General features: G+C 37.9%; 1 protein-coding gene across 1 annotated transcript in view; it reads left to right on the top strand.

The window, feature by feature from the left end:
• Window positions 1-26,119, top strand: part of LOC131684079 (uncharacterized) — a 68,462-nt gene that overhangs the window by 14,578 nt on the left and 27,765 nt on the right. The gene's annotated exons all lie outside the window — the stretch shown is intronic.

The following is a 26,119-nucleotide window of genomic DNA, read 5'->3' as shown; positions in this document are numbered from 1 at the left end:
AGGCATCGTGAGATCAACGGATGGATTACAAACTCGGGTGGCCTTCATCAGGGAAATCATGTACTGGGACGCCGGGTGGTCCTCCTCAAGATGGCAGGGGTTTTTCCAGACGATTTCGTAGTACGGCTCAGATGTGGATCGGCTACATTTCGAGTTAAGCGTGTTATGTTCGTGCCGTAGGTCCCGTGTTTGTTGTCTCATTCGATACAGATGCTTTGATACAGGTGGAAGAGGGTTCTGAGAATGATAAGGAAAATAAGAAGGGGCAGTTAGACTTGTATATTGATGGTTTTCACAAAGGTGTATATAAGGGACATATAGAGGACATCGCGGCTTGCCAGCACATCTCGAACCGGGACGTTGGTTGGTCTTCCTCGGGCCCGCAGGGTATCCATTAGCCGAGACCTGGCGGAACTGTACTCGGTGCACGCCCAGGCAATGTGCTCGATGTCGTGATAGCCGTCGCCACCTTCCCAGCTCCCCACTGCTCCACGAAGTTTGCCAACTTTGGAGGGTTCTCTGATGAGTAATACTGAAAAATTCGCTAAAGCAAATTGGTCTTTCGTAAACGTCTCCTTCTAAGGCACCCACCTTAGCTAAGGAGTCTGCCTTCTCATTGCCCGGAATGGAGCAATGCGAAGGGACCCATACCAAGGTAATCTGGAAAGAGTTGTCAGATAAAGCACTCAGTAGCCCCCGTATTTTCCCCAAAAAATACGAGGAGTGCTTTCCATGTTTCATCGAGCGAATAGCGTCAATGGAACTGAGGCTATCCGAAACGATGAAGTAATGGCCTGCGGGCAGTGATGCACCGATGGGAAAAATTCCATCTTCCCGGGTTTTTATTTTTGGGTTTTAACCGGGTTTTTTCCAAATCATTTTAACCCGGACGAAATATGGGTTTTTTCGTTTTATCCAATGTATGATGTTCATTTAATGTTATTAACCTTTCGGCAGTCGCGCTAGTGCACTGAGTACACGCTGCTCTGAAAATCTAGCGAAATCGTTATAGGGCACCAGCAACTGCTCGTTCAGTGGGCCATTTGCGCGACTTCCGGAGGGTTAAAAAATCTTGCATTTACATTTGAGAGACCGAAAATAAAAGTCGCAAGGATAAAACATACTTTGTAGAACCCACTCCAGATATTTTAGCATATAAAAATCGAATATAAACATCAAACGTAAAAATCTGACAGAGATCCTTGAGCATGAGAATCGCTTTGAATATTCTCACCCGAAAAAGTCGGCAAGGATGAACATCCAGTATAATTCGCTCACGGGAAATTCCGTACAACGTTACATTCAAGATTAAAAGTTGTATAAAGAAAAGTCCTTTTTAAGAACCGGATATACTTTTTTACGTTTTTAATTCTGTAGGACGTAATCGAAAAGCTCCTGGCCGATTTTTAAACTTGAAGTTTAAATCCAATTTTTACATTCTAATATATTTATAGTGGATTTTACGAAGCATTTTCTGTTCCTGCGACTTTAATTTTGGTCCATTCCATATTTCAACTTGTTTCTTATAATACTGGGAACAATAGTCATTGTTACTCAAACTAGTGAAAATTAGAATAATCGTGTGATGCCCAAACTACTTTTATTCTGCTTGTTACTCATTTTAGGGGTTGCTATACTTTTAGCGAAATGAGGTAGGTATTCATACAAAATTTAGAAAATACCTATTTAGTTCGGTGAAAAGTTAAAGTGAGTAATACGCAGAAAGCGAGTGGCCTTGACATTCGTCATTAGTATAAACCGCAATCAGAACTCTCACAAATCGCAATCCGAATTCTTTCGGCATCAACTACATCAGCAACAGTAGAAAAAATGTTTAGTACGTTTAGGTGGATTCACAGTAAGAAACGCAATCGACTTAGCCCAAAACGTGTTGAAATGTTTTATCACTTATTCAACCACAATATTTGTAAAGAAATGTTGGATCACCGCTATAGCAATGATTCAATCGAGGAAAACCATTCAGAATTCATATACATGCTAAACTTTATGACAACAATGCTCATAAATAAAATAAAAGTATTTGGATAACAATACATTAATGTTCAATACTAAAATATCACAAAATTGCAAAAAACCTAATCTTCCCGCGAAAAAACCGTTTTAACCGGGAAAAAACCTTGGGTTTTTCCCCAAAATTATAAAAACCTGATTTGGTACATCACTGCCTGCGGGTAATGTTTCAATGACTCCAAGGGTATACTGAATGGCAGCTAGTTCTGCGGCGTAAACTGAAGCAGGGTCACTGAGTTTGTAGGAGGCGGTGAACTTTTGATTGAAAATACCGAAGCCAGTGGACCCTTCGAGGTTTGATCCGTCAGTATAAAACATCTTAGAACAGTCGACTTCTCGGAATTTATTATAAAAAACTACAAGGGGCAGCCCTATGGGGTTGCACGAACTGTAGACATAGGACTATACTACTTAATGTAAAATATTTATTTTCTTAGTACTTAGTGTGTGGGAAAAAACACCCGGACCGGTGAAGAAAAATCAAATTTTAGACAATATAATCATATCTCATGTGTAGAACAAGCTTTCTAGTTGCTCTCAAACAGATCCTAAAAGTTCAAACACCCATGGATAACCCCAAGTTTGTAGATGTGTTTCGATGTCACAGGATTGTAAAATGGTTAATATTACGTCATGAAAATACAATTATTCCGTGACAATTTTTTTTGCTTGCAAAATGACCTGTGTGTATGCAAAGCTCATGATTTGTTGGGATATTAGCATTGATCGGAAAATGCTAACCAACGCTGCGCATTGCATACATACAGGACATTTTGCAGGTCACCAGAAGCTGTTCATTTTAACACCGCCAGATGTTCATTTTACCCACTCGCTATAAACATGTCTCATTTTTGGACATGTTTAGAAATCAAGAATCATGTTTGAAAAAATGTGTTTATGACGAAGTATTTTTACCAGATATGTACAAAACATGTCTAACAAGAAACATAAGGTGATTGTAATATCTCATTCACTTATTAGTTAGAAAATAATGACTTTGCTTAACGTGTTCATTTTACCGCCAGTTCCCCTACCTACCAACACATTGACGCCAAACATTGAACCCAAGCGTACAATGCAAAATGAGTCAACGCTGATGATGATGGGTAGAACGAAAGAGACAACTAGTACCACCACTATTAGCGCATTTCACCAAAATTCTACGCGGCCTTTCCCGATTGAAAGGAACGGCCACGCTTAGCCCATCTGTCATAATATCGTGATTTTGCATAGCGAAGGGCTGAATGATAACACATAATTTTGTTCCAAAAAACAGCCCTGCGTTATGCAACACTTTGTGCAGGTTGATTATATCAGTTGCAAGTGGGGCCAAATTCACCAAGTTCCGTAAAATTCCTTTTAAATTACAGAATTGATAAAATTGCTTAGATGAGCTAAACTAATTAATCAAATCCTGTTTTAAAAACTGTCCTTGCGTTTAAACCAAAATGGGAAGCTTATTACTACCACTACATTACTTAATTTCAAGCGCAAATAGCAAATACATGTGCTAGTTAAACCAAAAATTTACTGGCAACATTACAGCGGCATTTAGGAAGCAGTTGGAGCGGTCGCCTGTTGGACGACACAGGGCAGCGTCCCTCCACAGCCAGTGTAACGGACTTCCAGCTCAGCTACACTGGTTGTAAAAAACAGAGCGCAGTGATCTGCTTCGCCAGCCGTTCAACAGGGAACTGAGCGTGTCTGGCCAAGTCCGTTCTTTAAATAGTCGATGATGACGTCATTCATAGAAGCGTTGCGCGCTAGGTATACCAATCCGTCGTACAGGGCTTGGGAAGCGCTATCTTCTGTGTGTTAATGCGCGATATTTTGACAAGGTTGTATATTATTTAATTTTTTAATGCTATGATATCAAAAATCTTTGGGTTTATCTATTGGAATCTATTCTTAGAAGTATTTCGGGGCGATTTGTGCAAAAAATTTGAAAATTTATCGTGAGATGGCTGAATTATATGCGTTTAAAATTGGACCACTTTTCGTTACATACCATTTTTGTAGAATTTGCAGAGTGCACCCCCATATCGAAAACAAAGACGTAGTCCTACGTCAAAATGTTTGGAACCACTTGTGGGCGTATGTGGTCCGGAATTCCACTAATCTCGTCTTTCATGGATGTGTCGAAGAAAACAGTAGATTCAGAAGTATTTATGAAATGCACACGGTTGGGATTGTAAGAAGAAGGGTTAATATTCTGCGCCATGTAGTCAAAGTACAAGGACATGAAACGGGTCTGAGAATTGAGCTCAACAAGCCTTTCGAAATTTTCAATCACGACCGGGTTCAAGATATCGCATCGAATGAGCAATCGATATGAGAGTTCCCAAAATCGATTTTTCAACGGGAGAACGCCCGACAGCACTTCGAGACTCATCGTATGGGTCGACTGCATGCACCCTAAGGCGATACTGAATTCTTTCGAGTTTAATGAAATGTATGTTCGAGGCGGAGCGAAAGCAGAAGCATCCGTATTCCATTACCGACAGTATCGTTGTTTGATACAACCTATTTAGGTCTCCTGGGTGGGCACCCCACCATGTTCCGGTTATTGTACGAAGAAAGTTGATCCTTTGCTGGCATTTCTGTTTCAGATACCGAATATGGCATCCCCAAGTACCTTTCGAGTCGAACCAGACCCCTAGATATTTTACTGCGAAGACCTGAGCGATAGTTTGACCTATTAATAGAAGCTGTAGTTGTGCTGGTTCACGCTTCCTTGAAAATACAACTAGCTCAGTTTTCTCCGTGGAGAATTCGATACCCAGCTTAATAGCCCAAGCAGACAAATTGTCCAAGGTATTCTGTAATGGTCCTTGTAGATCGACAGCTTTGGGTCCCGTAACAGACACCACGCCATCGTCTGCAAGTTGCCTTAACGTGCAGAAATTGTCAAGACATTCATCAATGTCGTTGACGTAGAAATTGTATAACAGGGGGCTTAGACATGAGCCCTGGGGAAGGCCCATGTAGCTAAATCGTGATGTCGATAAGTCACCATGCGAAAAATGCATGTGCTTTTACGACAACAAGTTTAGTAAAAAGTTGTTTAAAGTCGCTGAAAGACCATGCTGGTGCAGCTTCTCTGAAAGAATGTTGATCGAAACTGAATCAAAAGCCCCCTTAATATCTAGGAACACTGATGCCATCTGCTCTTTGCTAGCATAGGCCATTTGAATTTCAGTTGAGAGCAACGCAAGACAATCGTTCGTCCCTTTGCCTTTGCGAAAGCCAAATTGTGTATCTGACAGTAAGCCATTTGCTTCGACCCAATTGTCGAGGCGGGATAGGATCATTTTCTCGAACAACTTCCGGATACAGGATAGCATTGCGATCGGACGGTACGAATTGTGGTCGGAGGCTGGTTTTCCTGGTTTTTGGATGGTGATGACCTTCACTTGTCTCCAATCGAGTGGGACAATGTTAGCCTCGAGAAACTTATTAAATAAATTCAACAAGCGTCTCTTGGCAGAGTCAGGCAGATTCTTCAACAAGTTGAATTTGATTCTGTCTGGCCCCGAAGCTTTATTGTTACACGACAAGAGAGCAAGTGAGAACTCCACCATCGAAAAAGGTGTTTCGTTCGCGCTATCGTGAGGAGACGCGGCGCGGTAAATCTTCTGTGCCAGGGCGGAATCCGGACAAACCTTCTTGGCGAAATCGAATATCCAACGGTTTGAATATTCTGCACTCTCGTTAGTACTGTTTCGGTTTCGCAAACGCCGGGCCGTGCCCCAAAGAGTGCTCATCGATGTTTCTCTCGTTAGTCCGTCAACGAACCGGCGCCAGTAACTACGTTTCTTGGCTTTCATAAAACTCTTCATTCGCGTTTCTAATGTCGCATATGGTCGATAGCTAGCGGCTAACCCGTCGTCCCGGAAGGTCTTATACGCGGCGGCCTTCTCCGCGTACACGTCTGAGCACTCTTGGTCCCACCACGGATTAGGAGAGCGTTTTTGTATGTTCGCGCCGGGTACTGGCTTAGTCTGAGCTTGATTCGCGCTGTCGAGAATCAAGCCAGCCAAAAAGCTGTACTCTTCCTCCGGAGGAAGTTCTTGGGTAGATTCGATGTTGTCGGATATCGCGGCAGCATAGCTCTTCCAATCGATATTTCGTGTGAGGTCATACGAAATATTGATTGATTTCAATGGCCTTGAACCGTTATTGATTGAGACTACAATCGGCAGATGGTCGCTGCCGTGGGGATCCGGAATTACCTTCCACGTGCAATTTAACCGCAGCGATGTTGAGCAAAGGGACAAGTCTAAGGCGCTCGGGCGCGCTGGAGGAGCAGGAATCCGTGTCATTTCACCCGTGTTTAAAATTGTCAAATTGAAGTTATCGCAAAGATTAAGGAAGACCGGTTATCATCATAGAGGCAACCCCATGCTGTACCGTGAGAGTTGAAATCTCCTAAAACTAGTCGCGGTGCTGGCAGGGATTCTAAGATGTCTTGTAGCCGTCGGTGCCCAACCGCGGTGTTGGGGGGAATATATATGGAAGCTATGCAAAGGCTTTTGCCTTTGGTTGTTACTTGACAAGCGACAACTTCAATACCTGTTATCGAGGGAAGGTTAATTCTGTAGAAGGAATAGCACTTTTTGATCCCCAAAAGCACTCCTCCATAGGGGGTGTCTCGATCCAGGCGAATAATATTAAAGTCGTGGAAGTTGAGATCTATGTCGGAAGTTAACCAAGTTTCACATAATGCAAATGCATCGCAACTCAAATTATTTATTAAAATTTTGAAGGAATCGATTTTCGGGATGATACTTCTGCAATTCCACTGTAGAACAGTGATCAAATCCGTGACCTCGTTCGATGAGTTAGCCATCGAAGGATACAATCGCTGAGAGGATGGGCCATTTAGCAGTCAACTGCTTCAAAAATGTTCTCACTGTAGGGAGAAAAGCTAACATAAGACTTTTAATAGGATCAGTAATATTGAAAGTTTTTATTATCCAGTCCACTATGTCCGAGAGTTTTATAATTCCAGTGCTGTGATTACTCTTGAACTGAAACAAAGGAACACTTGGGATTTTTGATGTTCCTGGAAGTGCTGGGAACTCCTTCTCTGAGCTTAATCCTCCGAGACCAGGAGCTAATTGCTTCGGTTTGGTTGCAACACATCCAATAGATGTCACTTTCGGAGCCCCGTCAAGGGACACCTTCTGGCCTTTACAAGGAACTTTACGAGAGGAAATGTTCCTCCTCTTCCTATAAATTCTAGGCACCCTAGTAGATGTTCCCTCTTGTGGATTACCAGCCTCGCCCTCGTCAGGAGGCAAGTGAGTATAGATGTTTGCTGAGGATGGTGGCGTAGCATTCTTTAACATTTCTGCGAAAGAATGTTTGGATCGTCCCGCAAGGGAACGTTTCAGTTTATCCCCGCGTAGTTTGTATGCGGGACATGCCGAGATATGCAGACTCTCCGCACAGTAAGGACACTTTTCGGCTTGCTTACTGCACGAATCATCTAGATGATTCTCCCCGCATTTTCCACAGCGGGCCTTATTGCTACAATGGGTGGCTGTGTGACCCAGTTGTTTACACTTTGTGCAATTCATGACCCGCGGCACAAACAGACGCACAGGCAAACGAACCTTGTGCAAGAGGACGAAATTTGGCAAAGCGGTACCAGCGAAGGTCACCCGATAAGAGTTTTATTGGGGGTACGTTTTTGAACCATCCCCCGCAACTACTACTGAGTGCAAACGTTTGCACTCAAGTATTTTCACTGGCTGAAGTAAGCGGTCTCTGAAACGGCCAACCCCGTACTTCAGCAGATCCTCGCACGTCAAACTCTCATCGGTTACGATGCCTTCGGATTGTACTTTTACAGCCGGAATATACACGTTATAATCCCGCGTAAAGTGCTCACAGCAAGCAATATCGTTTGCCTGCTTTGAGTTGGCTAGCAACACCCTTATCTTGTCCGAGCGGACCTTTGAAATTTCGGTCACAGCCGAGAACCGTTCCGTCAGGTCTCTAGAAATCTGAAGAAGATTCAGTGATTTAGTCTTGGGCCGAAAGAAGACCACAAATGGACCAGTTGAGAGTTCTGGATAGCATTTGGGCCGGGGGGGAGCCTTAGAAGTTGAACCCGATTCAACTTCCATTTGACCATTCGGAGAGGGAACCATAGAAAACGTCAGCGCACGGGGTCAGCGCCCGCGCAAACGGAAGAAAGCAATAAATGTGTTACAAAAGACAAAAACCACTTAGCTTTAAACTGGTGTCCAACGACGAACCGATCCAGTTTATACAGCTGGCTATTGTTTAATCCTCACACGCGAACAAAAGACTGAGGACCGAACCGAACTGGCAAAATAACCTTGAATGCGGATTAACACTATTCTTTATCGCCTCACACAGCACTACGGACTAGAAAAAACAACCTCTGTCTCGATGGAGAGCTCGAAAACGAATGACTATGTCAGTTGTTGGAAAGTTAAGGATCATTTTCGAAGTAATACCGAGCCCGGGCTTTCAAACGGTCCATCATTTCATAATTTTGAGATATTTGAGCTTATGCTCCCGAAAAACAACGAGTTGACAAAATGTAGGTTATGTACACGGGTGTTCTACGCATAATTGTCCAATGTATATAGGAAATCCCATTGAACATGGGACAATTATGCGTATGATGGCAGTTCAGGATTCCACGGTGTATTTGGTAGAACAAGTTTATTAAAAAAAATCGGCATCTCCAAAACTTCAGTATGTGATAAAATTGACTTTTCTTTTTCATTTGCAGCCATAAGTAAAATAATCGGTCGGGGGCTCCAGAACAACTTTTTATTTTGAAGATTTTTTGATTGAAAACAAAGGTTTTGCAATGAAACAGTTTCACATTTTGCCACTAGGTATTGCTATAGACAATCAAATATTACTAAAAGTGAGAATCTGATGGCAATTTCATCGTCTACAACTACGTACAAAACTATAAATCGCTCTAAAATCGCCCGGGAAAGTTATTCAAACTTTGTCAATGTATTATACTTGTTACTATGTTTTAATTGCCGCAAGGTTCTACTGTATCGATTTTGTTGGCTATTTTCGGCAAATTTGAGACTAAGAGAAACGAAAGCAATGAAATTGAAAGACGGATAGGTATTCTAGAGCGAATCAGTTATAAACTTAGAACGGAAAACTAGAACTAGGCAGGCTCATATGTGCATGATCGAAAGGAAATGTGAAGAATTTTTTGCCTTCTGCAGAGTAGGAGTTGGGCGTTTCACCCAAGTCTACCGCATGGTCTATGGTAGAACATAACTCATCATCATGTTTTACCGCCGACGCCGGCGTGAAAAATAGTTTGCTTTAATTGAACAGTGTAATCTGAAGTGCTGACAAAGTCCCACGTCAATGCGGAAAAAACATAAATCCCTATTCCTCAGGTTCTTGCGAACCAATGATATCTTATGACCAAGAAGGTATATAGAAGAGTAGATAAAATTTGTATAAAATTGGTCAAAGTAGTAAAAAGAAACAGTTTTTTCTGTCAAAACTATATTCGTTTCTTCTTTATCATTTCTTCCCGCGTTCTGGAGGGTGGCTGATATAATTTTGAATTAACCTTTTCCATCTGCATCTTGTAAGATGAATTTGGCTGAAATTAAAACCTTTATATTTGAACAAACTCGATTAGATATTTAGTCATTTGAGAATCCTGATTGACCATTTCAAAATTAGTATGAAAATGAAGGATAAAAATATGATTTTATGAGACTTAGGTTCAAGTTAGTTACCTTTTTGAAAAAATTGTAATTTTCTTGTACTCCAATCACACTTCGGCTTCAAAAGGAACAAATTTCACATAACCTAGGAGAAAGGTGTTAAAACCTACTGTCATAATTCTTTTTGAGAAGAAATTCCAGAATCGCTATACACTGAACAGAAATCGCAATAGGCAATGAGAAACGAAAGTTTTGTCCATAGTACGAAAATGGGGAGCTTAACATAAAACTAGATATAGAAATTACCACCTTTATCCGAAAGAAATATTGCAGTTACTGTTTCCAGAATCTGGATAGAGTTTCCAGTTTCTTAGTATACGGTGTTCGCTCTTATCTTATATTATGGGAGAAATCTTCAATAAACAAACTTAAATTACGTACTAGGAGAATTTCCTCAATGTATGGTTCAGCGCGATGCTTTCTTGTTCATTTATTGCTGTGATCCGTGTTCTGCGAGTAACGCTTCCGGAATTTCTTCTTGAAGGAAATTATGAAACTTGGTTTTGATGCCTTTTCCTAAGACTTTGTGAAATGTGTTTCTTTTGGGAATGAAATGCGATTTGAGTGCAAGCGAAATCCTACATTTATACAGTCTGATGAATGGAATCTGCCCCAAAAGTTATTGAACATATACTTAAAACTCAAAGTTTTTTTCTCTTTCGATCATCTTTCTTTTAATATTGAAAAGGACTAACAGGATTTACGATCAAAAGATGCAATAAAATCCATAATTTGTAACAATGACTCGAATTGTCTGATTAAGTTCATTCAAAGTTTTGAATCTAAGCCAATTGTATTTCACCAGGCAGGATCTGATCAGGAAGGAGGATAATTCTAGATTACAAAAGCCATCCCCTAGAATGAAAATAGATACTATAAAGAAGACACGAATGCATGATAGAAAAAAAATATGTTCACAATTTTAATTAACATCTTTAAAAGGTAAAAGTATCGAAGAAGTTTTGTCAACATTTCTTTACATTCCATGATCATAAAATATCATTGCTGCCCAAAAACCGACGGAATCTGAAAATATAGTTTTTTCGTTTATAATGGGGCTTTGTAAACACTTAAATTCATCTGAATACACTGTTTAACTAAACCCAAAAAATTTTTGTGAGTTCTTGCAAATCAACTTTTTATATTATATTGTTCTATAAAGTTGTAGACAATAATATTTTTCATAAGATTCCTAGTTTTAGTATTATTTGAATGTCTATAGTACCATCTAGTGGCAAAAATTAATGAATTAGTATCCTTGCAAAACCAAAGTTTCAAACGAAAATCTTTAAAATGAAAAGTTGTTCGAGACCCTCCGACAGATTATTTTGCAATCGGTTGGGGAAAAGTCCATCCTTTCCTATTCTGAAGTCTCGCGGATGCCGATTTTTTTTTAATAAAGTTGTTCGACAAAGACACCGTGGCTCAGTCTCTCCAGTTTCATCATTTATTACTACTCTTACCCTTTAATTTAGGAGTTCAAAAGATTATTTACGATTTTTGTTTGCAATGCTATGGATGTTCGAGGTTACGAAATATATCATATATCCTTTCGGCGTCACATTTGCATTAAGCTTTGAAACAATAATTTATTATTTTAAAAATTTCCCTTTGGGGATTTTTGAGGTCGCTGAGAACGAATATGAAGCCGAAAACTTCTGTAGGGGACTTGTGGGCAAAATGAACAGGGGGGGTAAAATGAACAGGTAGCCAAATCAAGTCAATGTTAGTTAAATTTAGAACAAACTTCACAGAAACGTGACCTGCCAAGTATTCAAAGGATATTGAAATAATTTGTTTTGATAAAAAGCTGTCCAATGTGAAATAAATATGATGAAAACCAAAATCGGCATTCATGTTTGTCGCTGATGTTAAATTCGGCATGTAGAATATAAGGTCTTTTGTGGTGAAATTTTAATTTTATTGTGAAAATGGTGTTAAATGACAGTAGTTGAACCTCTTGCAGATATTTCACAGCAATAAGTAGGGATCAGGACAAATCGGCTCAATCGGAACGGCTGTTAGAAAATAAAATGTCTTAGGGGGTAAAATGAACAGGTTGTAGTGGGGGTAATATGAACCATCTTGCTGCTCCAAGTACCAAGCCTCAAAATTAATTGCTAAGTTCAAGTTGCTATATCTTCACTGTTCTCCAACAGATCCTTAAATTTTAAACACCTATGGATAACCCCAAGTTTGTAGATGTGTTTCCATGTCACAGAATTGTAAATTGGTTAGTATTACATGAAAATTTAATTTTTCCGTGACAAGTTTTTTTGCCTACAAAATGCCCTGTGTGTATGCAATGCTCATGAGCCGCTGGGACATCAGCATTGCTCGGAAATTGCTTTTCAACGCTAAGCATTGCATACATACAGAACATTTTGCAGGTCACTAGAAGGTGTTCATTTTACCACCAGCACATGTTCATTTTACCCACACGCTATAAACATGTCTCTTTTTTGGACATGTTTTGAAATCAAGAATAATGTTTGAAAACTTGTGTTTATGTCGAAATATTTTCACCAAATATGTACAAAACATGTCTAACAAGAAACGTATGAGGTGATTGTAGTATCTCAATCACTTATTAGTTAGAAAATAATGACTTTGCTTAACGTGTTCATTTTACCACCAGTTCCCCTAGATCACTCATTTCACCGTCCAGCTGGGCGAACGAAACTGTTTGTGCAGTGTACAGTATTCATCATAGCATCACACCAAAAATGAATTAAATTCACAGTCCAACTTACACTTTGCCTACGACGACGATACATCGACTTTTCCTGACTTATGCCCCTTGTTCACGTTTGTATCCTTCAACAGTCACAAAACCACCTTTCAAACAAAATGGAAAGCAGTCCTTGTCGTTGTCAATGGAATTTTTTTTTCGTGAGACGATTGCGAAAAACATCAATCAGCCTCCTGGGTGCTCCAACCTTGTGCCAACGTCGAAATGATCGATGATTTTGACTTTAGATGTTTCATATCATAATACAGCCCGATCAAAATATGGTAATAAAATGCAATCAAAATAATATCTCCCGTTCAATCTTCGATGTGCATTTATTGAGTTGATTTTCTAACGAAATATGAATCATAACGGCATTTTAGGTATTGGTTTTGTTACTTCATTTGGTTCGGGAAGTAACAGATTGGACAAACAATGTTTCTTCTAAGAAGCTTCGATTCTCTATTCCACGTGACATCATAATTTGTGGACGTTAAATAGACGACCACGTGCATGAATATTTACTAGGTACATATAGTACCAATGTAATGGAGCATAACAAATGCCCGCTGGGAACAGTGACACGAAAAGTAATCATAGGAATGAATAGTCAACTAGGGTATGCAGATGGTAAATACATATGTGTAGGGGAGAGAGGGTAACAATGAAACACATTTTTTCTACAATTTAATTTTGATGATAATACTTGTTATTTGTGTAACCAAAAGTGATACATAGTGTCACTCTGTTGTTAACTAATACATATATTTTTTCCAGCTGGTAAAATTCACCGGAAATAACATTTTTTGGATAATAAACAATCGGTGGTAAAATGTATCAGTGTGCCCCATGGGTAGGAACTATGAAACAAGATGTCGTCTATAGTGAAATATTCTACTTATAAATTTTATTCTTTTGTTTTGACGAAGAATGATCCTAACGCTTTGAATTAAAGTTATATTGAGGCGAAAATCGTTTGTTTACGAAAGAATCCACTATAACATCGCGTAACATTGAACCACCATATATGCATATCAGCTGCAATCCTGAAATAAGAGACAATTTCTACAAAACTTGCCCAAATTTACTAATTTTGCACTATATGAGTAGTATTTACTGTTGAAAATCGGAACCCATTCACATTTTGAGACAGACCACAAAAACAAAAAATAATCACTGTTCCCCATACGCCTTCGTTCCACAGTTACCCAATGGGTCTATTCATGAAAATTGTGAAATTACACAGAACCATGAGAAGTTACCAAAAAACTTTGTTCGCGGCATATGTTGAGCATAAAATTTGCTATAAATACCAATAGACTAAACATTTATTCAATGAATGGTAACTCATAAAGATGGAATAATGTTTTTCATTGCAAATTTACTCTGGCTATCACAAAACAAACAAATATCCATTAAAAGAGATACAGTTATCAGATCTCTTCCAAAATATAGCAACACGTGTAAGGAATTAGAAATCGTGAAATATGAGAGAATGAGACGATTCTGATCATGCATTATGATTTTATTGCGAATGTTTCATAGTTCCTGCTGATCCACTGTTACCCTCTCTCCCCTAGAGCACGAAACGCAATATCTGTTGTGATTCTCTGTTTAAATTATCCTGCTAAAATGTATTGATAGTGGATATGCTCATTTTTAACACGTTTTTCGTTGTATCCTTAAAATAAGTATCATAAGTTCTGGGAAAAGTAAGTGGGTTTTTTTACTACAATGCGAGTGGAACATTGCCCCCGGCACAGGGAAAAGATACGTTTGAGATAACGACGGATCTCTGCTGGAGAAAATGATACTATTTTTACAATTTTTGCACAGGGATTGTCTGTTCGATACATAAATGAGTATCAAAGCGATGTCCAACGTTGGGTGATAACCATGCTTACTCGTACACGTGCGGAAACGCTGCCTGTCATACATAGCATTCTCTATGAGACATTTATAGGTTAACCGGATGGGTGTTCTCCGTCTTTGGGGTGGTGGTCGCTGTTACGATAGTTTTGCGCCTCCTCTTCGACACCTCAAAAAATTCACATGGTGTTTAGAAATAATAACCATGTTTTTTTTTTAAATTTTCTGCATCTCCGAGGGCTACCTGCTTTTCTGATAATCGTGTATTATTTTAAAATTGTCACTGAAACCGAAAAACGATCAGTTAACTGCAGAGAAAACTGATGAAATAATTGGTATGGCGCCGGTCTCATTAGTCAGTCATAGTTTGTTCGATCCCCGAACAGCCAGCATCAAATAAGATTGATGCACTTGTTCTGTAGGGTATCCTTAGCTTTCTTAGTTTCGACCATGTTTTGACGAGTTTCGGTACTACGATACTGAAACCCGACAGTCAAAGATTTTTTTCAACAAAATACGTAAAGACAAATATGTGCAATCAACAGTCTATCTTCTGACCTCGAACAAATCAGAAGCAAAAAATCGCTGCACTATAGGCACTAGTGAAGCAGGCCAGCGCTTTGTTCTATATCCAGTGCACAAACAATATTGTATCGTGCCCTCGGCTGCGCAGTGAAATGTGTCTTCCAAAAGAAACAAAAGCGCCCGAGCCACGGGATAGTACAATTTCGACAGATTTTAATAACCCACAGTTCGGGAGCAATTAGTTAAAGTTAAAATGGATCCTAATCTCGCGGAAGTTACGCACATTCAGCTTCACCACGTCAAAACCTGTGTTTTGATTACGCTTAGCACAGGCAGAGAACTTCATTGCAAAAAAACAACATGCAACACGAGGCCGAATTGAATAACACCAGAATTATCCCATGACATGGTGGACGTTCGTATCCATGATTTGGCAAAAAATCGATTTTTTTTACTTCTTTATCTGAAAGTCCTTGATAATATTTTCCCATATTTTTATAGAGATCCGAGCAATAGATCGAAAGTTACAGCGCTTCCAAGAGCGCTTCGTCTACCAAGAGCAGTGGTAACTTGAAATTTTAAACTTTATTATATCTAAATGTCGTTTTTACAAAAATAGTTTTTCCGTGATAACGATTGCCGAAAAATCACTTAACCGATTTTCTTTATTTTTTTTCAACTGACCGTAATTAATTTTTCTCGTACCTTAGTGATTCCTTTTTATGCATAAGTTTTTGTTCTGTAGATGAGAAGTTTTAATACAATTTTTAGAGCTTAAATTTTTTAAGGAAAAACGTTCCCAAATGCAGGAAAAAATAATATTTATTCAACTAATCGTTAAGGTACGAGGAATATTCATATACTAATGGAATTTTTGAGTTTTGGGGTTTTAGTCGATCTATTGGTCTTCAATCGTGATCACCGCAATCCTCTTAAATAAAAAGGGTTTCAAGGAAAAAGCCAATTATCAATACTTTTTTATCAATTTATGCTTGTTTATTTCACTTATTTGGACTACCAAAATACTATAAGTTAGATGTAACGAAATCATTGCTTTATGCCTTTACGTAAATTCAAATTTTCTTGAAATTTTTCTCACAGAAAAGGTATGTAATCCCTTAAGGATAATAATTTTAAGACATCATTTTATTATAATTGCTTCCCTCCCCAAGGTTGAGGGGTTTGACGGTATCGCAAACAGCGTCAAGCATATTGCGTGGATCAGTGCTACAGAACCTCCGACAGACAATTGCTTTAAGATGATTATTGCATTACGCCTCGATAGTGGTGCATCGAGGAAACCGAAAGGGCTTATGCGCTTTTTTATGTTTATTTCATACTCTGCACCTGCGCATACTAACGCTCAACTACTAGTCTACGCGCAGTGGCTTGGCAGACTGGAGGGTCGACGTGTATCGACTTTTGCTGTGTGCCGTGTTTGCAAATATTGTTCCACAGTTTGATGGCGGTATTCGTGAACGGGGCTTACAGTGGGGGCAATTGTGTGGCCATTTATCGGCCAACTTTGTCATCGTGCATAGGCTAATTAAATTAATTTATTAATAAAATTGATTTAATAAACGCATAAGTAGAAACCTATTAGTTGTCGTTCTGTAACAATTGTAGTTTTTGGTCCTAGTGTACAATTGTATTGTGCTAGTCGCATGTCTATCTGTGTATGTGTTCGTCTGAGTATTTGTGACAGTTGGGTCAGGGAGTGGCGTATATGATAGAATAGTGGCTAATACTTTCAGTGTTCAATTTGTGCTATCGATTCTATTCATTCAGAAAGGTTGGATTGGATAAATTAAGGCACAATGAATTTAACGACGCACGTGAATCATCCATTTCCGGCCAGCATAGCATGTTGAAAGTCTAACACAATGCAATTGTTAATGGTGAACATTTGTTGCATTTAGACAAGTTAAAGTAGTTTGAGTGCATGTTACATGTATTTTTCTATTCTATTTCATTAGTCTGTTTCTTTTCTACATCTATTAGTTTGCTTCTCCATTACTCATGTATACCAAAATAGTACCGGTCAATTTATACACTTCTAGTCAAATTCTTTGCATATTATTTCTTCATTCGGCATGTTATGATTACTTTTATTACTATACTTTATTAGACCGGCAAAAAAAATTTTGGGAACACTGCTAATTGAAATGGTAATTGGATGCACAAATCATGTGCAAAATATGATCTTTTCCGATAACTCTGGTTCATCCACAAGATGTTTCAAGTTTGTTACCTCGAGCTGCTCAGGGTGAGATGACGGCGCCGGTGGTTGAATGGTAACCCGATCAGAAAGAAATAACAAAATTATTACAGACTGAGTTACTTTGTTATGATAACAAGTTGTGTTATAACTTTGGTCTCGTTAGTTGGTAAAATAACAGAAAACATAACAGAAATTCTTCTAGTATATATCAAAAATATGACAACCTGTGATAGGCTTCTATCAGAATTATAACAAATTTTGTTAGGTTCCTCCACGGCCAATATAGCTTTTATTACCTATTGTATAGTATCAACGAATTTAGCGTGCAAGTCTAGAAATAGAATAGAATAGAAAAATATAGCATATATTAAGGCGTTTTCGTTTAGCAGCAAAAAGCTTCATATAGCAAAAAGCTTTATAGTTTGGTCAAATGATTGCATACATGCTGGCTGATGGTTATTACGAATATATGACAACGCTGATGGTTATTTGTGGATTATAGCGATTTGAACCTGGGTATTCTGAGTTTTATGTGGATGTTTCCTGCATGAACCAACGACGTTGCTGTCGACTGATGTTTAATGTTAGCATTATATTCCTCGCATCCGTCAAGGGCAAAACGATTATAGATGCATCTTGTTTCCAGCACGCACACATTGAACTTTGCCAAAGCCTAAGGACTGTTTGTTTTCCTTGTGTCACACGCTTTGTTTTCATGCAGTTTTACTCACTACTGCAGCTGCCTATATTACGATAGACTGAATAGCTTTATAGTATCTTTGCAGATTAGGAAAGTGGGGCTATTTTTAGATTCTGAATAGTGCACGTCGGTGCTTCTCTTGTACGCTAACATGTTTTATACGATTTCTAGTAATAATGTCGATGCGTTATGGTAACATTGAGCGGATAATTTACGTACATTATTTAACGGAGAATACGACAAATGTTATTTATGATTCCGAATAGATTCAAAGAAACAAATACCATAGTTTTGAGGTTTGCTTTTTGAAATTTCAAGAGGTTTTGTTATTAGCACTTTTAATATGGGGGAAGATTAAGCAAACCAGTATAATTAACTCAACTTAATAAATTCCTCGAAATACAAATCTTTTACGGTAAAGCAATCTATCAACTGCGAATATTATAACAGGTTATCAGAAAATATTGTTGAGGATTCTTCGGTGTGACGAATTCTAGAATATTTCATGTTTTTCTAAAATACATTTTTCATTCTAAATTTTATTTTATTTTAAGGGGAATTATTCAATATTTTTACATTAAAGTTTTTAGCTACTTCAAGCATTATTTAAAACCCATTTAAATTGTACCAGCGAACAATAATACCAGCTGGGATATGTATATAATCAAAGATTTCCAGGCCATTTTGAAATATTAATAGCTTTATGCAGCATACTCACAAATATTAATCTTTCAACAATTTGAACAGGTCGCCTTATTTTGTTTTAACTTTTTATAAAATGAATCAAGTATCTTGATTATTACGAAAATTTGTTAGCTCCATGATTTTTTTAAGAGAAACCAAAACCATCGAATACAGCGGAAACATTAGAACATTGCGCATTCAAAGCAATTGTCAGTTCAACCGTAAAATGTCAAACTTATCTTGGAATGAAAAGATACAACAATCAAGTAAACTCAAACATTTTTATGCAAAGTTTAAATTAAAAAAATGCAATGCTTTGGTAGTTCGGAGAACGCACAAACTGGCCAATTTTAATTGTTTATGAAAAATCCGCATAAATTGGAGAAATCGGACTGAAGATCCTCAAAATACATAAATATCGTTATGTAAAAATCAGTATACATCAGAAAGTTTTTAAGCTCTGAAAATTCGCTTTCGCAATATGCACAATCGATTAAAAGAAAATTAATTATATAACCAGTTAACTAAACCATAACAAATAGTTTAAAAATGCTTTTTTATTTCAATTCGCGTTTTATTATTTCAACTGGAGTGCTTGATACTTCCTGCATCTTTTTCAAAATAACGTTTATATGCAAATTACAATCTTTAGAATATCTTATTGATAACTTTACGATTCCAAAAATTTTTGAATAAAGGCATTGAAATCATTAGCCCCATATTCGAAATTGTGTGTTAGACGAGTGTCTCAGAAAATAAATAATCTCTTGCAACCAAGTAAGTCAAACACCCTACTGACAAATTTTCCGACCTCTTACATCTAAAAATTCAAAAATTTACTTTAAAAAGTTGAATAACGACGCATGAAAAGAGACTTCAGCGTATTAGTAAATGGACGGTCATTTGTGTAATATAACGATCATTCACAGTTGATTGTTTGATTTGTTTATTGGGGCTTTAACCATATGGTCATTTGCCCGCTTTACAGTTTACCGTTAGCGTTCAAAGATAATTGTGAAAGAACATATATATAATTTATTATAACATCATCGTTATATGCGTACATTAATATCATATTAGCAGTCCAATGATATCACCAGAAGATATAATCTTGATATATGTTTGCTTGCCTTGCTGATTGGGATATCACAAAGATAACACAGTGAGTAATAAATATCAACATGCGATATAAATTTGATAGCTTTCTGTTATGTCGTTCTGATCGGGAAGCGTGACCCCCACTCATTCCAGTTGGCCTGGGTTCAATTCCAGCTGAGGTCGCTGAGATTTTTCTGAGGTGAAAAATCTGTGGTCATGTCTTCCTTCGGAAGGGAAGTAAAGCCGTTGGTCCCCGGTCCATGAGTTGATGGATCGATAATCTAGTCTAGATAGTAGATTCACCTCTCTGGCGTCGGTAAAGAAAAAGTAGAATCCAACTTCTATACTTACTAACAAATTCCTCCTCCCGTGATACTTGTGGAGTGCGCAGTAGTATATAAAGGCCTCTAGCAAAAGCAAGCTTACCTTTCCTTGCGCGATCTACATTCGAGCCTGGCCGGCGCAGGTATTGATCAATAAACACTTCAGGATTACCAGGAGTTGAACATAGAAAGATGTTTCGCTACTCCCAGGCATAATTATCTACTGATTTTCTGTGCAACTTCAGCTAGTCCAGATCGATAACGGAGTAGCAGCCAGGGGCGGTCGCACAAGCTCAAGCTCAAGCACGAGCTGCTCAGGGTGAGAGAAATTATGATTGTCTGTGGTGCATATGAATGTCACCCACCATCTCATGCACTCATTTAGAGGGTGACCCATTTGCCTTCGGTAATATCACAGACAATGCAACCAGACGAGGACCAGCGAAAGGGTGTACTTATGTAGAGAATGCTCAAAAGCTACGACCTGATTCGACTTCCTGGACGACAACCAACGACGAGGGCTGACGATTCCTTTTGAGTCCGAAATTCGAGCAATATCAACAGGGGATGCAAAGTTACTTACCCAAGGCTTAGATAAGTTACACTATCACTATTCTTCACTATTAAACATCTTAACTCTATTGATTACTTATAAATAACCTAATTCTAAGTGACGTCACTTGCTACTTGCGGTTTGGTTTTTCTGGTGTAGGCGGAAGATGGCCGGATCTTCGACTGAGTGGCATGTTGGGTGGATCTTGGCGGTTTGCGGTGATAATGGCTGTGCATGGCGGGAGTGGCGGTGCGACGGTAATGGCTGGGACTGTGGTCCAACGGTTTGCGGTCGGAGCGTCCTGGGGGATTCTCACAGCAAAGTGTGGTGAGCGTACCTCGACCGGCCGATGGTCTTTTCTGCTATCGAGTGTACATCCGATCTGTGGCTTTTGGTTGCCGGTTTTCAAGGTTGCCGGCAGTCAGAAGAATGGCGTGGTGGCTACTGGGATTGTTTCCAGGAGTTCAGAACCGTATATTGGCGGAGTTTTTCGTTTCTGTTCTTGATCTCGTCCTGCAAAGGAATAGTTTCCAGATGACAATCTGGAGCCAAGAATAAAAGACCCTCTGGGGACCTACTCAGAGGTATTACTAACATAGCCATACAACCATGTGGTACCCGCTACCAACTTCCCGTCTACTTTTTGTACCCAATTTTTACCTTTTTCCGTCTTCTCGCCGTTATTTTATTTTGCGTAAAACTGAATTTTAGATTAATGGTTTTAAACGACAATCAACTTTTAACACGAATATTTTACAATACCTTTTAAACTCTATTGTTCTAGCACATTAATCAATCCTTTTATCTTTGGACTTTTTTAACTGTAACTATAAAAACTTGTTTTAATCCACCTAGTCGTGCAATTGTGCCTTTCTCATTTATCCAAACTATGATTCAATGGCTGGTTATGTTCAATATAACATTGTGGAAATGTCTATTTCATTCTTATTACACTTGATGAGCATATATAAAAGTGCACGACTATCACGAACCTGATAAGCAACATGTCGATACTGACACACTGAAACAAACAAAAATATAATATTTATATAGCTTAATCAGCGTGAGCTCAATGTTGTCTTCATGTTAACTTCATGGTGGAGAAGGGACGGGATATAATTAGTAGGAGGGGGAGGATGTGTCGGGAATCATCTCACTTATTTTAGTATACGGGGTTGATGAAGGGGATGCATATGGGAGGTTGGTCTGAGAGGGTGGGGGTGAGACAGGGGGGCGGATTGAGAGGTAAGAGGTGGAGGGGTAGATGGAGGGTTCAACACCGAACTTCATATTATACCTTCCATTTGAGACTATGTTAGTGAAATTTGGTTCAGTCGTCACCGAAGCGGCTTTAGAGCTGGAATTTGCCTGGAACCCCGGGACTTCCGGAATTATCGATAGTGGACAATACATTCCAATCATTTTTGATTCGACATCAGTAACCTATACCTGCGAATTGAAGTAATTTGATGTTCATTTCAATAGATTTTAAACCTATGAGGTATAACGATTGTACCGTTTCATATGAGACATTACTATGTGACCGCAATATCCTACCTGTAACTTCGGAACCAAAAGTCAGAACTGAATAAAATTCAATAGTCATTGAGAGTGTAATATCTTTTGTAAAAATCGGTTAAGAGTTTACTGGAATATAGGTGTGACATTAGCTTGGGAACTTGGCGAGTTCCCCGGGGGCATCAAGATCCGTTATAGGTGACCAATGTGGTCAAAACTACTTTGATTGGTCATTAGTGATCTAGACCCGCAAATCCGAGTAACGTTGAACGTATTTGAATATGTATGTCATCATTCGGATATCATAGGGTTACCAGTTTCTATGGGAATTTGCTGTGTGACCACACTCTTCAACCCGTAACTCCGGAACCGGAAGTCCGATCAACTAAAAATTCAATAGCGTCTTATGGCACCGTTAAACCATTCGTTTGAAACTGAGTTTGTGAAAATCGGTTCAGCCATCTCTGAGAAAATTGAGTGACATTATTTGACACACACATACATACACACACAAACATTTTGCGATCTCGACGAACTGAATTGAATGAGATATGACACTCGGCCCTCCGTGATTCGGTTGAAAAATCGATTTTTGGAATGATTGCATAGCCTTTCTTTATATGAGAAAGGCAAAAATTAAATTAATTAACCTACACCACGCGAATACAAAATTACTTTTATAAATTTATGAACACCGCGCGCACTTCTAACTTCGTTAGTCGTCAGGAACGGAAAGAAGCATCAGTGCCTGGAGCTGAGCCTAAAATGGTGTCGCATTCGTAAGTCGGCACCGGAGATGAATTTTGACAGCTCGGCTATATCCGTTTGCTAACCCTTTTGCTGGCTACTCTGCCCAGCGTTGTCAATGTTCCAGATTTATCTGGAATCTTCCAGATTTTTCCCAATTGAACAGACATTTGTTCAAACCAGACAATTTGCCAGATTTTTTAAATTTTGCCAGATCTTTCCAGATATTCTGAATTCTACGTTACACTCTAGAAGGAATGCTATTATGCGAGATTTATCTGGCACAGCTAGAGTTTTTTGAGCTTCTAGCAAAAATACAAACCTCTTATTCTACCAGATTTTTAAATTATAAAGATTGTTACACTCAAATTTTGGAAACCTGGGTCATATTTCCCCAAACAAAAATCGATTAATGTTCTATGAAGACCAAAATGTATAGCAAATTTCGATGACTTTGAGGTCGCTGTCAAGTGACAGATTTTTCCAGACATTTTTATTTGAACTGCCAAATTTTCTTTGAAAAATAGTGGCAACCCTGACTCTACCCGTGGCGTGTATCGGCGGCTAAATGAGACAGGTACCACTGTAAACAAGTGTGAAATGATGTGGGTACCATTTGGGTGGCAGTGGAGCTGGAAGCAGGAGAAGGCAGAGTTGTATTTGGATATCGGGAGGGCAAAATATTGAACCGCTCGAGGATTGTTAGTTATTGTGGCGGAGCCACCAATTGCTCATCGTAACCGGCGGTTACAAATTTCTATAGTAATGTATATGGAAACTCGGAAATAAAAACTTAAAATCAAATAAAAATTCCACAGTAACTCTGCATACGTCAAAATTTATGGTCGCATAGCCTATTTTATAACGAACAGCTTTGTTGCATATTGGTTGGAGGTTCCCCGACAAAGTTGTTTAACTTTGAAGACCAACCGATTTTTTTAAATTTTCTATTCTAAGCATGTGCGAGAAAGAGAGGCAACACATAACTTTAAATGAAAATATCTTTTTACTGCAAAATCGGATCAATTTGCAGTCTTCGGCAATGTTGATTCTTACATCTTAAGCTATATATCTGCAGATGGGATGAATAAGATGATACTGGCATTTGTTACAGAATTTATTGTTTCTTGTGCCTATATTTCATACATTTTACATACAAACTTGAAAACTCTTGTGAGTGACCTAGAGTTTTCGGAAAAAGCTCATATTTGATAAATGGTACGAGAGGCCAATTACCGTTTGATTTAACAGTGTTCCGAAAAAAAGTTGTTGCCTATCTATACATATATATATATATATATATATATATATATATATATATATATATATATATATATATATATATATATATATATATATATATATATATATATATATATATATATATATATATATATATATATATATATATATATATATATATATATATATATATATATATATATATATATATATATATATATATATATATATATATATATATATATATATATATATATATATATATATATATATATATATATATATATATATATATATATATATATATATATATATATATATATATATATATATATATATATATATATATATATATATATATATATATATATATATATATATATATATATATATATATATATATATATATATATATATATATATATATATATATATATATATATATATATATATATATATATATATATATATATATATATATATATATATATATATATATATATATATATATATATATATATATATATATATATATATATATATATATATATATATATATATATATATATATATATATATATATATATATATATATATATATATATATATATATATATATATATATATATATATATATATATATATAATATATATATATATATATATATATATATATATATATATATATATATATATATATCATCTGTACCATACACTAAAAAAAAGCAGATTCACGGTCCGCACGCGATCATTCGAGAATACACGCTACATGAAATTATACACACGAAGTCACATACACGTGACAAACACGTTAACATACTAATGCTTGATCCCTTCGCGACCATCCACAACACCAACACTCACCATCTCGCAAACGTAACATTCCGATGATAAAATGAACGTCTCAGCGCTTATAAATTTTCAAACGCGGTCCCAAGCGTGATCCAACAAACTCCAAACAAACAAAAGAAAGCTTCTATATCCACTGGACAACATGTTCCATGGCGACATGACCGGGAACTGATATGGGGTAACTCACTCCCTGCCAGAATTGTACACCGAAAACTAAATATAAGAATGAAGGTCCGCGTAACCATCCAAGAACGCACGCGAGTATGTGAATGGCCATATGGTTACAAAATCCAGTTTTGTACACACGAAATCACACGCACGCAAGCACACACGACAAACACGTTAACATACGAACGCATAAGCCTTTCGCAATTAACAATGCACACCTACGCCCGCGATCGCGCAAACTTGATAACATCCCGGTAATAGGGTGAACGTTTTAGCACTTATGAAATTTCAAACGCGGTCTCAAACGCGAGCCTACAAATGTTCGTGTTCGCGCGATCATGGATTAATCATGTCCGGAAATCATTGCCCTCCGTCCTAGCAACTTAAGTCCATATATTCAGTTGGATCAATCAAAAAATAATGCTCATATCCACCTTCCATGGCGACATGATCGGTGACTATAGTGATATGATAGATCTCACTTTCTCCTAGCATATGAGCCATACACCAAAAACTAAATATTAGATTCACGGTCCGCGCGCGGTCATCCAGGAACACACACGAATATACGAAAGGTACACGGTTATAAAATTGAATTTATGCACGCGAAGTTAGCACAAGCGACATACAAACTCACACACGATTGAACACGTTGACGTACAAATGCTCGAGCCCTTTGCGATGATACACGCGATCGCGAAGTCTCTACGCCCGCATATATCTGAGCCGTACATTGAATATCACATTCAGAATTACTGCCCGCTACAATTGGCCTTAAGCAGTGTTTTATTGGGCGCCATTGCCTGTCTCGTCTGGAAATTGTAGCATGTGATTCTGACGGGGAGCCCTTCCGAGAACCTAGCTCCACAGGTCCAGTAGGACAACTCTCGAAAAAAGAAAACATGTTATTACAATTGCTTGAAGATAGCTTTGTATGAAATGACAAAAAGATTTTTTAGTTATATTTTCCATTTTGTACAAGAGATACCGCCAGCAAATATGTCTTAATTAGTGTTAATTAGGTGCAAGTAATAGATAGTATCTAGTTTCCTACTTCTTTTTTCTTAATGGTTTATATACAAAGTTGGAACTCTGAATATTAT

Source organism: Topomyia yanbarensis, chromosome 2 (assembly GCF_030247195.1).
Source record: "Topomyia yanbarensis strain Yona2022 chromosome 2, ASM3024719v1, whole genome shotgun sequence".
Classification (NCBI taxonomy): Eukaryota; Metazoa; Arthropoda; class Insecta; order Diptera; family Culicidae; genus Topomyia; species Topomyia yanbarensis.
This window is presented reverse-complemented; position numbering and strand designations above follow the sequence as displayed.